Raw genomic sequence first — 12180 nt, 5'->3', positions numbered from 1 at the left:
CTCCTACAAAAAGAGACGAGGAACCCAAAGGTGACGTTTGAAGAGACTTTATTGGGCAAAAGAATCCTCCGGTGGCGGCGAATGCATTGCGGACTGTGCCTTCATCAGCGCCCAGCACCGGCTAAGTGTGTCTATCAGGTTAGTCTTTCTTTGCTGCCATTTTAATGATGTAGACTGTTAAAAAAATATATATATATATTCTATTTATGGCCTGTTACTCTTGCAGATTCTCTCAACTATTAGCAGGTCCACTGGATGCGATTCTGCAGCAGCGGTGTTTGCCACATAATTGTGGATTTGCTGCAATTTGCCACATAATCTGTAATCTGCTGCATAATCTGCAGATATTCCCCAAACACTGTTTTCTGGCGCAAATGGATCAAAAGTTACTACAAATCCGGCGACAAGTGTTGCTGCGCAGAGGAAATCATTTGCAAAGTCTGACAGGTCAACTTTCTTTTTCTTATTGCTTTACTTGGGTGTTTAACTGGCACTAACGATGTGAAACTTTTGCCGCGAGAATGTTATCATGTGTTAAATGACAAAATAATGAAGTAATGATTTAAAAAAATGTGCTGACCTATGCCACATAATTTAGTCAACAGTTCCGTATAATTTTCAACTCCCCAGCTGCATAATTCCAGGGCACGCTGGTAATTAGTAAACATTCGTCTTGTAAGGCCTCAAAAAAGCAGAACAAACCAATATTTGTAATTGTCAGATTAACAGCAGGGGTTTATCTTGTTCAGTAGTTTTGCCGCATTTTCCTTTAACCTTGCAACATGAGTTTGCGAATCCCTGGTTTAGGAGCTGTCTTTGTCGACAGATTGTTTTTTGGCAAGCTGGCATTACTCATCGGTCCCATGCTAGTTTTGTTAGGAAACTGCTTGTGCTGGAAAAAAGTAGGGTTTATCAGATCAGCAGGGTGCGATGCTCGCCGGCGGCTCAACAAAAGGCGAGTGCTGATTTCAGTGGTATTTGCAGCATTTCAGGGGGCCCGAAATGGGCTGAATGGGGCTTCTTTGGCGATCAACACAGAACATTCAGAGTTAGGCACTAACAAACTTGGTAGCTTTATTTCTCTAGATCCTTTCACTTTGCTTTTTTCGTCTTTTTTGTTAATCTGTCAATTATGCTTGTCACACAATTAATGTACATTTTAAAATGCCCAAAAACGTATGTATCTGAGAAAGACCAAGTTATTCCTAAATAAAAATGCTACAACACTGAGATTATTAGATTTACAGTTATATTTTCTTTTAGTAAACAGTATGGATATAATATTACAAAAGAAATTATCAGCAACATTTTAGCCAATACTCGTAATAAAACAGCATATTTACCGGACTGGGTTATATTTCTTGTTTCTTGCATTATATTTTTAATCGCAGCAATTTACATTTTATTTCATTACTGGACACCAAAATAAAAGAGTTACTACCTGAAGGTATGTTTTTTTCTGATTGACATTTTTCCTGGAAAAAATCCCTTGTAGAAACCTCTGTTCAAGCCTGTATTTGGACAACTTAAAATAATCGAAAGTGGTCAGCAGATGGCGCCAAAGAGGTCTTAAATTGAGGAGGTGATCACCTGTTGTCACCAGAAGTGACCCCCCAAAAGAGGCAGACTTAACGTTCGGGTATTCTAGCGTTTGCCGTCAGATTGCAAACTTGTGGGCTATGGCTTATGGTCTGTGTAGGTCAAGCCTGGAACAAATCTGATGCCTTGATGCTCAAACTGCATTTTTTAGTAGGTGAAGCATTACTACACCAGTAGTACTCATGTACTACAGTATGCTATTCACAAACCTATGTGCGGAGACCTCTGCCTCTCTTTTTAATATTATGCTGAGATTTCCGCTAGCTCTGCACTTGTAAACGCACAATTTAGGTGTAAAATGCTGGCGGACATGGGAATGTGGCTGATAAATCAGGAACATTTATCATAAAATGGGAGAGGGTTAGGGAAAAGTAAAGAGGTTTTGAGATGGACAGGCTACTACAATCACCCACCCACAAAAGAGTGAGCTCTGTGCTTTTCACAAACTACACTTCTGAAGTTACCACAGCCCTGAAGATGTCAAAACAGTAGTAAACTGGCCCAGCCTTGGAGGAAATCATGCACCTCAGTGGGCCACTCACGAGTACTGCAATGCACTCCAATGGAAAATAATGAAAACAGTTGTTAGAAATAGAGGTCTCTGTTTGGCAGAGTCTGCCACCCTGTCCAAGTAGAGATCCTTATTGTAGTCTGGCTAAGGGAGTTACACAGCTGAAATAACCCCTGCTCACTCCTTTGGTAGCTTGGCACAATCATTCAGGCTTATCTCTGAGCCAATGTGAAAGCATTTGTCCAAACCACACAGTAACCCAGTGAAAATACTACAAATGAGCACCACACCAGTTTAGAAAAGTAAGCAATATTTATCTGAATAAAACAAGATCAAAACGACAAAAATCCAACATACACAAGTAAAGATATCACTTATAAAAGGTTCAAAATAGTTCAGACCATAGAAAACTATGGATGCATCACTTTTGACACAAAGTACCTGGGATGCAGCAAAATCAAAGACGAAAAAAAGTGCTGGGGAAGTGAGGTGCTGGGAGGTGAGGTGCTGGAAAAACAAAGCGATGCATCGGTTCCTCCTTCAGCACAGGGGAGGTGATGTGTCGGTTCCTTACTGTCAGGGGAGGTGATGTATCGGTTCCTCACTGTGAGGGGAGGTGATGCGTCAATATCCAGACTTGCGGCTCAGTTCCTTACTGCTAGGCAACGTCGATGAAGAATTTGGCTCACAAGGACGGTACGTCGGAAATCTAGCCACTCTGGGTCGATTCGGCAGAACAGTCACTGCATCAATCTAACAGTTGCTATGCAGGTGATGCCTCAATTTCTTCAGTCGCACAGCAGGGCCTGCTCCAGAGTCGGAGCGTATGCCATGGACATTAGTAATATGTAGCTCGGACTCGGGTTACTGGGATCTTTCAGCCACATGACAGGCGCTGCTTCGATTTATGACCGCACAATGTGACACGTTCGTTTTTCAATCGCACAGCGGTGCTGTGTTAGAAAAACGGGTGCTAAGAGTAAATGCGTGGATTTTCTTGGTACTTTAGCATCAAATCCACCTCTAAGGGCCCAGAACTGGAATTGGCGCCTCTTGGCAGGTCAGATTTCTATCAGAGGAGTTTAGGTGCTGCAGATGAAGATTTTGAAGGCCCTGTGACTTCGTAACAGGAGGCAACCACACACAAACCCTTGAAGAACCTTGGAAAGCAGGATGTAGAAAGCAAAGTCCAGTCCTTTCACTCCCAGGACAGGAGCAGCAAGCAGCAGGCCTGCACACAAAGCAACAGGTAGAGTGTCATTCTCCTCCTACGGCATCCAGTTCTTCTTCTTGGCAACATGGCCTCTTAGTTCAGAAGTGTTCTGAAGTTACGGTATCACAGCTCCAGTACTTATACCAGTTTCTACCTTTGAAGTATGAAAACTTAAATGGAAAGTCTCTGTAGTGCACCAGACCCTGCCTTTCCCTGACCTGGCTCCAGAGACACTACAGGGTGTGGAAACAGCTTTGTGTGAGGAGAGGGACAGCCCCGTGCAGGTGTCAGTGACAAATCCGCTCACTACTATAGCTCAGGAAGGCCCATCAGTCTGGTGATGGGCCATTATGATATGCAGGGCACACCTCAGCTCCCTTTGTGTGACCTAGAGTGAATTCACAAACAGCCCAAAAGTCACCCTCCCTCATACGTAGATTCCACAGGCTGTAATAAGCACAGAATGGTAAAATAAGAAAATGCCCACTTTCTAAAAGTGACATTTTCAAACACGCAATTCAAAAACTAACTTCCCTAAAAGTTGTATTTTTAAATTGTAAGTTTAGATACCCCAAACTCCAATTCTCTATCTCTTCACAATTGGAAATTACACTTGTAAGAGGGTAGAAGTCAGCTCCAATGATAACCAATGCGAGTTATAGTCCATACAATAATGAAAAGCGAAATTAGCACTATTTCACTATAAGGACATGTAAAACACACCAGTACATGTCCTACCTTTCGAATACACAGCAACATGCCCATGGGGCTACCTTGGGCCCCATGTAGTTAAAGGGACCGTTTGGGCCTGACAAGTGGATGCACTTCCCCGGTAGACATGGCAGTTTAAAATTGCCCACACAGACCCTGCAGTGGCAGGTCTGAGACATCATTGCAGGGCTACTTATGTGGGTGGCGCAATCAGTGCTGCAGGCCCACTAGTGGCATTTGATTTACAGGCACCGGGCACATACAGTACACTTTACTAGGGACTTGCCAGTAAATAAAACATGCCAATCATGGATAACCAATTTCAGATACAATTAATACAGGGAGCACTTGCACTTTAGCATTGATTAGCAGTGGTAAAGTGCCCAGACTTCAAAAACAAGCATAAACGAAATGCCACACACATTTAAAAACAGAAGGTCACAGCAAAACGACAGGGGGAAAACCCACCAAAGATGTTAGGTCTAAGAACGGGTAATTAAAATAGCACCCCATAGGAAATAATGTTAAATAACTACAATTATTTTGACTTTAAAATATATATTTAATTTGTTTAATGTAAAATATAAGTGGATAGGACTATTAAATAGGTACTTGATTATGTTTAAAACATAATAATAACATTAATCTGAAAATAAAATTAAGTAGAACTTTTAGACTGTAGAATTTTTTTAATCATTCAAAAAGTGGATTCTTCATATCACTTTCAACAAAATATAATGTATGATAATTAAAAAAACTGTCACTGTGGGTGGGCTTTTTTACACATTATTCATTAAGAAACATTATTTATGAATTAAATACATATATTTAATCAAAGGTTTATTTAATACACGTTTATTTTAATGAGTTAATGTGCTGTAACAGTTTTATTCATCCTACATATATAACTATTTACACGAATGTGCACTTATATATTACCGTAAACTATATGTAATCATTTTTTGAAAATAATAAACTTTAATCATTTTCTTATTCTTTCTCATAGATAGATCTGTGGCATAATAGCGGAGGTCTCCACCTATGTGTAAACATTTACTAGTAGAAACTGTACACTTGTAAATTCAGTCGCCTATGTCTCCACCCCTAAACTGAAGGAGTGGGGACATGTAGGTCTACACGGATGTGTAAATCTACAGTTGAAAATGGTGAAAAGCAAAAAAGTGTAGCCCTACACATATGTGTAATAGTAAATAAGCACAAGAGTAAATCTGCACTTATATATTTACCTCTGTGAAACTGGACCTAAGCCTGTATATGTGGAAAGCTGTGTTGTATTTTGCATTGTTATGTCTCATTCTTTCTAAATCGGTCTTTGGGCAGAACTCCTCCATGCAGATCCACTGGAAAGAATCAGCCTTGTTCAGCACAGTCATCATATGGTGCAGTGCTGGGTTGATTCAAAAGGTTTGCTGATGCTGGTGTTGGTTTCCAGTCCAGCCATGACCCAAACTGCTAATAAAAGAACAACCCACATTCAGTAAAGTTATTTTGGCATGATGTTCACACTCCTCAGCGAGAAGGAATGTAAGGAGAAATAACTGAAAAAACACGTTGGCAGGTTCAATAGTTTTGGCCTTTATAATAAAAGTGCCCAACTATGGCTTTGCCAATGCTTGTTTGTAAAGCATTGTTAAACAATAAGTACAAAATTCACTGGAGGAAAAGAAATCACATATCTTAAGGTAACTAAAAATTGTACATTGAATTCAATATTTTCAATCTTTGTAAAGGGCATGATTTATTTTTTGAATACTTTTCATGCTGGAAACTCTGAACAGAATTAAAAAAGAATAAGGAAGCACTGGAATTTCAGGGGAAATGCCTGCCAAGGCCTAATATACATTCCACAGGACTCACAACTGAAACACATGCTCTGGTCACTTGGTGCTCTGCAGCAACCTGGGGAGCAGATTGTCAGCAGTGCGTCTCTCCTTCAACACCCTAAATCTCGCCCTTGTTAGCCAATGCCCGGGCTTTCTTGCATCATGTGGGATGAAGGAGATAAAACAAAACCAACCTACTAAAGTTTGCTCTTCAGTCAAACTGCAGCAATAGTATACCAATTGCAACACTTTTATGGAAGAGCAAGAAGGGGTGAGGAGAAAAACTGAGAAAATATGGGGACATGGGAGTAAGGGGGAAGCAACACATGGGGAGAGCAAATAAGTACACACACTCTTTCGCAGTGCTCAAAGAAAAAGAAAAAAAGTAGTTCCCTGAAGTGTACTGAAGAAGGATCCATCTTATCCAAACAAGAGGATGGAAAAAAAGCTATATTCCAGTTGAGTATCAAACGTAAGACTAGGAAGGAAAGCCATTGATTCAGAAGCAAACAAATGAGACTGGCAAGTAAACAAACAAGCAATATGCAGCGGGCTGATCCGAAGCCCAATCTAACTACTGGTATATTAAACAATGGACAGCTTTGGGGAGACATTTGCGGCAGTTAAGAAAAATCCACAAAAAAGCAAGCTGGCAAGGAAAAAAGAATTATCAGGAAATAATATAGAATAAGCTCTTACAGTATAGTACAGTATAGTAAGCAACCCAATAGTAAACAATTTTTGGGTGAGATAAATAAGCTGGTCATAGGAAAAAACTGTAATCGAAATGCGTGGATTTCTGAGAATGCCTTAGTGTCCAACATTCACGCCATGTATTCACTCTCAGACAGTGAAACTACCAATTGGAATAGTCCGCACACAAGTAACGTGGGGATAGCTATCTCGACAATGTATTGGCTCTTTAACTAAGGATCCTTTAAAACAATTGATAATAAGTGTAGACTCTAATAATATAGTGTATCAATGTTTGGCACACCGGGTCAAGAGCAAAGGACAAATTCCCTAGGCTCTAACATGAAAGTAGCACCAGATCCTTTTTCTTGTAGGCGAAGTGAACATAAAGGAAGTGAGCCTATAGATTTGGTGTGATGGAACCTAGCAGGTTTAAGACATAAGCTGATTGGCTCACATTGGCAAAAGTATATTGAGCAGTTCCATCGTTGATTGTTTCAGGAAACCTGGCTATTGGAACCTCCATACAAACTAGAGTATAACACATTTTACACTAATGTTGTGGCCTCCTCGAGTGGTGGACCATCAGGGGGACTTACCCTATGGGTGAAAATCTAACTTAATGTCTCCATAGACATTTTGAGAACGGACTCACCTGACATATTAGAACTGAGAATAAAAACACTGAAAGAGCTTCAGCTATACCTCCTCAACATCTATACCAGACCAAGGAAGAGTAACATGGAGTGCCCATCACTCAAACTATTGGATAGTTTTCTTAATACCCTAAGCACAACGGGCATGGTTACCCTAGATAGGGATTTTAATTGCATGTTTGAGCCAATAACTGGCCGCCATGGTTGTGACGGAACCACTCCGTCACGAGCGCGCTGTGCTTATGACGGAGTGGTTCCGTCACGGCTCCGCCCACTCACTAATTCGCCCACAAAGGCGGGAAATCAGTGCCGCGTGGGCGGAGCGGCCGCGGCATGACCGAACCACTCCGTCATGAGCATAGCCCGCCAGTGGCTCGTGACGGAGTGGTTCCGTCACAAGCTTGGGTTTTGCACTTTACTAAACTTTATTCATAGGGTACAGAGGACAAACATCTATGGGCCAGATGTAGGTGGCTAAATACCGGTCAGTAACGCCGAAATTCGGAAAATTTCAGGGTTACCGACCGGTATTTAGCCATGTGCAATGTAGGTATTACTGAATGCCATCGGTAATAAGGAATCAGTAAAAATAAGGAAAACCAGTAACCGATTCCTTATTTACGGATCGGCAGACACCGAACCACCAAAATACCGAATCGGTAAATAAGAAATCGGTAATAAATCGCAAATGCAATGTACCGAAAATCGGTAATACAGAATTTTCTCAAAATCGGTATTTAAGAATCGGTAATTACCACTGACTCAAAGCAGGTGGTAATCAGGTGCACTGCATAAAAACAGCCCCAAAAGGCAAATGTTTGAACACAATGATGGCCCTCTACATCATTGCAATGTGGCTACGTTTGCGAGCAGCAGGACTGAGGTTCTGGAGATGGTAAGAGCGTGTGTACAGACTGTGTGTCACACTAGTCCAAATGACTGAGACAGAAATACATGAGATGTACAGGCTATACCTTAAACCATCCTAGACCTGATACAGGACTTGCACCCATACCTGGAGCATCAGACACCAAGGGCGCATGCCATACCAACACATGTGCAGGTGCTCTGTAGCCTGCACCTACTTGCATCAGGAAGTTACCAGGGTGTGATAGCTGTGGCAGGTGGTGTGTCACAGAGTTGCTTGTCCCGTTTCTTCAACTCCTTCTCGGATGCCATGATGCAGAGAATGCATCACTACATACGCTTCCCCAGCACACAGGAGTAACTGCAGAAGCCAAAGCTGGATTTCTACCAAAAGGCACAGTTCCCACATGTAATAGGGTGCATTGATGGGACACACATACCAATCTGCTCACTTGCTGCTATAGAATACATATACTGCAACCGCAAATCCACGCATTCCATCAACGTGCAGGCGATCTGTGATGCAGACTACATCATTACTGACATTGTGGCCAAATTTTCAGGGTGTACCCAAGACTCCTACATATTCCAGAATAGTGGGATCTACACACGTCTGGCTGGTGGTGAATTCGGAGAAGGATACCTGGTAGGTAAATCAATATGACACACCCTGATGTATACCTTGGATGAATGTATTGGTGACTCCATTTAATGGCACTTTCTTTCCCATTTAGGTGACAGTGCATATGCTGTGCGGTCATTCATCTTAACTCCATACCTCAACCCTTCCACCCCAAATGAGAGGAGATACAATGTGGCACTTAAAAGCACACGCAACGTTGTGGAGCGCATCATTGGACTACTAAAAAGCAGGTTCCGTTACCTCCACAAAAGTGGTGGGGCACGTCAGTACCGCCTCACCACTTTTGTGGAGGCAACGGTTCTGCTTCAAAATAATAGCAACATGTGCAATGCTGCATAACCTTGCCACAAACAAAGCAAGCACTGGATGGGAGACACAGACGGGCTGAGATAACACGCAACTATTTCTGAGTAAGAAAGGAGATATAGCCAGTTACTGTATGTAAGTGATGGTGTTTAATGATCACTTCACAACACCTCAACTTGAAGTTAGTCACATGTAATGGCTAAATTAAATGCAGTGTCCTAATAAAAAATGGGTTACATCATCAAATTGAGTGAAACCATGTCATGCCTGGCTCTACTTCCTACGCCCACGCGCTGCACTGCCACGTTTCTTCTCACCATTGTCCGCACAGCCAGTTTGTCCAGTGGCAGCGCTGTGGCATTCACTGTGCCTCCTCGACTCTGTGGGAGGGGGTATGATGCTACTGCAGATAGTAGCCTCTTCACTTTCACCCCCAACACCTGTAGTGGCCACCTTGTCAGTTTGTAGCACTTCAAGTGCACTGGTCTCTGTGACCAGCCCCCTTGCCACATCACGGCTGCAGTGTGCCATCTCCTCCTGCATGGCCACCGAACGCCTGTACATCAGAGAGGTGGCAGTGGAGAGGCGGTTCACCGCCTTGGTGTAATTATCAAGTTTCTGCCTCCCCCTGCGCCTTGACAGACGGTCCTCATCTAATTTGCTGCACAGCAGCCTCACAGCCTAGGACATGTCCCGCATGCCCTCAGTCATGGTAGTGTTAATGGAACTGATGCCCTTCTCAATACGGTGCATGTGGGCATTCATGTGTGCTATCTCCCGCTGCACTGACCTAATTGTTCTTCCTTGCAGGCACTGGACCTTCAACATGTTCCCTTCAAGCCCAATGAACACACTGTCATCTTCGCCCTGAAAATGAGGACTGGCTGCCCTTGCCCTGCGGCATCTGGAACTTGTGTGGGCGCGCTCTGTGGGGGACTGTGACCCTGCCCCATAGGCATCCTCAGCCACCTGGGACTGTAGTCCTCCTGTGCTGTCCTCCTCGGACACCTCCATCTACTGGAGGGTTGACACTGGATGCCTCCTGCCTCTCGGTGCTGCTGGCATGGATGGTGGCGGTGGTGATGGTGATGGTGGTCTTGGTGATGGTGATGGTGGTGATGGTGATGGTGGTGGTGGGGTGGTGTGCCCAGCAGGCGACTGGACATCCTCCTCCTGTCTCCTCTCTGTCCTGGGTGCCTTTGCTTTGCTCCCCTCATCTGCCCTGCAAGATGACTTGCCTGTGAAGACAGAATGTACAAATGCTCACTTATCTGGCAGTATTTGCATTGCAATAAATGTCATGCCTGCCAATCACACTGACTGTCCCGTACTTGCTATTTGCTAATTGGTTTCACATGCCTTTGTGCTCAGTGGACTGACTGTTCTGACATGTGTTACTCCTGGCTACATCTCCCATAATGCATTGTAGGTTTTAAGTCAAACATGTACTGGAGTGGGAGTCCCTATGCCTCTTTGGGGATTGGGGGTAGGGAGTGGGGGGCACAGCATGCTGTGAATGCATCTTACCATGTTTGTTGGCAGTTCTGGCTGAGCTGTCTACATCGCCAATCCCACTCACACTCTCTGGGTGGAGGGTGGACTCAACCAGGAGTTCAAGAGCAGTTGGTGCAGGTGTTGTGTTCCTCCCTCCACCGGTACGGGTGATCTGCTTCTGCCTCTCTGCCATCCTCACCTTAACTGTCTTCCTTAGGTCATACCATATTTTATTCAGGTCCTCAATGGAGCGCTGGGTGACTCCGATTGCATTATTTTTTCCTGTATGGCAAGCCAGATCTGCCTTTTCTGTGACTCTGGCACGTACAGGGACTGTTTTCTGAATAATTTATTGTGGTCCTTGGTCACATCCTCAATGAGGACCTCCAGCTCCCTTTCACTAAATTTGTGTTTCCTTTTTCTTTCAGCAGCCTCCTTCTCCCTCTCCTGGTTGGCCATTCTGCTGAGTATTGGTTGCAAAAATCAATTGGTTTGCTCCGGGCTTCTCTGCTCTGCTCCCTGCCTCACAGTCAGCCCCAGGTTCAGCGCAGCTGCATGGGTGTGGCCACTTCCTGTTTGGGAGGTAATGAGGATGCACAAGATTGGATGATTCCACAATTACCGATTTTTTAAATTACCGAATCGGTATTGATGATTCGGTGATAACGAATCGGTAATGGGGATTCAGTATTTTATTTTACTGATTCATTCCGAATCGCTATTTTTTTGCGATTTTTTACGAATTGGTAATTTTTACCGAATCATTACGTACATCTAAAATACTGAGTTCTTAATAACGAATCGGTAAAATTCGCTATTAAGGACTCAGTATTTCTGGATTACCTACATCTGGCCCTATCTCCCTTGACGTTACAAAACCCATCCAATTGCCATTTAAATAGTGGTATGATATATCATCCCCATTTTACTCTAGAAGAGACATCATTGGCTATTGATAACTTAAGATTAGACAGAGCTCTAGGCCTGGCCAACAATAAACCAATGAAGACTTCTAGACACTTTGCAAAAGGTATACGCTAGACATGTCCTGAACAAACTTAGTGCCTGGATAGAGGAAAACAAGATCCTATCACCTTACTAAGTGGTATTCAGGGCTCAGGTAAGTACAATAGATCAGGTGTTCAGGTTTTTATGCATTATGTGGAAGAACATAAAGTTGAAAGAATGTCCTTTATATGTTGCATTCGTTGATCTAAGGGCGGCCTTTGATCTTGTCCCAAGGGGCCCATTGTGAATGTCTCTTCAGAGGCATGGGGTCCCATAAGAACTTTTAATCTAGAAAATTAGACTGCACAGGATAATTACTCCAAAGTTTATTGGGGCCCTCGGACAAGCTCATTAATCCATCATTAAAAACAGGGGAGTGAGACAGGGTTGTGTGCTAGCACCCACTCTCTTCGTTCTCTATGTTAACGATGCTATAAAATACCTTCAGGATTGGAACCATGACTCCCCGAAGCTTAATGGGGTTGCAGTGACTACATTGTGTTTGCAGACAACACTCTTTTGTTGTCCCAGACTGCAAAGAGTTTGCAGAAGCTACTTGACAACTTTAACGCTTACTGCGTATATGGCCTAAGCAGCTACGTTGTATGGAGCAGAACTGTGGTAAGTCGATAATG

The sequence above is a fragment of the Lissotriton vulgaris genome, chromosome 11 (genome assembly GCF_964263255.1).
Source record: "Lissotriton vulgaris chromosome 11, aLisVul1.2, whole genome shotgun sequence".
NCBI classification, from domain to species: Eukaryota; Metazoa; Chordata; class Amphibia; order Caudata; family Salamandridae; genus Lissotriton; species Lissotriton vulgaris.
Note: the sequence above shows the minus strand (reverse complement) of the source record.